The sequence below is a fragment of the Triticum aestivum genome, chromosome 6D (assembly GCF_018294505.1).
Source record: "Triticum aestivum cultivar Chinese Spring chromosome 6D, IWGSC CS RefSeq v2.1, whole genome shotgun sequence".
In the NCBI taxonomy this organism is placed as follows: domain Eukaryota; kingdom Viridiplantae; phylum Streptophyta; class Magnoliopsida; order Poales; family Poaceae; genus Triticum; species Triticum aestivum.
This window is the reverse complement of record NC_057811.1, coordinates 807333-809063: the sequence shown is the minus strand read 5'-3', so window position 1 is coordinate 809063 and position 1731 is coordinate 807333.

The window sequence follows — 1731 nt, the reverse complement described above, 5'->3', positions numbered from 1 at the left end:
GAAAAAGAGTGCAAAATCTAGAGATCTTGTAAAGCCACAACTTCATGCATGACAATGCAAGATTTAACATGCTCCTTATATTGCCCCTGCCAAGCAAATGGATCGTTCTTCCACTTTCAATGTTACCAAGCATTCCTGGAAAGCCTCTCTCCTAATTGATCGCCAACAACCGGGTTGTATGTGCAACATTTGGCTCTCTCAAGTCCTGCTACTTGTATGCATTTTTTGTCCCTTTCAACCCAAAAGGACGCGCGCGGACCAAATGGTTCGATGCATTAGGGTTGGCCTAACAATTCATCTTCAAGCTGCATTTTACACCCCTTTGTCATATAACGCTCGTAAAAGGAATGATTTAAGGTATACACAATGGGTGACATAAAACTTGGCTAATATTTTTGTTGGAGGGCACTTAACAGAGGATCGTATTATGCTAAATGAATGATTTCTTAGCACTTAAGAAGAGAAAATTTTCCCCAATATAGGGCCTTTTTGGGACTGCTCCGCTTCACTAAAATCAGTTTCGCTCCACTAAATTCACTTTGGAGCAGTTTCGTCTGAAAGTTGTAGCTCTAGCAAAGAGAATGTTTGGCTTCCATCTAGCTCCAGCTTCAAGAATGATAAATTTGGTGGAAAGGATCTATTTGATTGGTTGATGGGGGAGAAACGAAGGGGTATCCACTTACTAGTGGCAGTGGTGGGTAATTTCCAGCCAACTCCAGCTTCTAGAGTTTTTTGGAGCACCCGCTGAAGAGCTTCATAAAAAACTGGAAGTTGTACCCTAGTTTTTTTGCGGAGCGGCATATCGCGGAGCTATCCCGTTTGGCTTGTGTTTCGTGGAGCGGGGCTGAAGTTTAAGGAGCATAGCAGTCTCAAACAGGCTCATACTAGATGCTTTCTCTTCATGACGTGTTTCTCTATCATTAGTACCCTCTTGTTCTCACAATAACGCTCATGGAGCGAGAGATCTTGATTCTCCGAGGACTTAGGCGGCACCCTATACAGTCTAGTCTTTGATTCATCCTTTTAGGTGAAAGGTTCGAGAGAGCCCAATTAAGTTAATAAAGCCCCAACATATCGGCCAAGATTACAATAATACATACATAAAACTCAACACGGCCGTGAATACTAGCTTCGTATATGAAACACATAATCACGAGCCACAGCGAGACCCTAGAAGAAAAGTAACAAGCAAAGCCAAGGTAGGCCATAAGACTAAACAAATTCACTTGCTCCTAACGATGTGCACAAATCTTTGAAGAGCACCTTCAAATCCGCCATGGACTCAACATATCATCCCCCACAACACATCCATATGAAGTTTGAAGGATGACAACAGTAGCGACACCTCCAATAAGGGAAGCGACTTCCGAAGACATCATAGTCGCCGGCATGACGACTGGCATACAAGGCTTTTGCCGGCAGCCCATCTCCCAACCCCGGAGATCAACACCGATAACGACCAGTCACAAACAATGGCCCATAAAGCGTTGATAAAGCACTAACACCTCCCGTGGCATGGCACTAACTGCGACACCCGCTAGGTCTGAGAATGGCCGCCCAAATCAGAAGACATCTGCCTGAATGTGGGTAGGAAAACTAGTAAAAGTCGACGGCTTCAAGAAGAACCCAAGGAGAATCCCAAAAAATAATGCGCCTGAGCACCGCCAAAGGAGGCGCTAGAAGAAGCCAATCAACACAAATAGGTGTGCTTTAGTAGAACCAAAGGGTCAT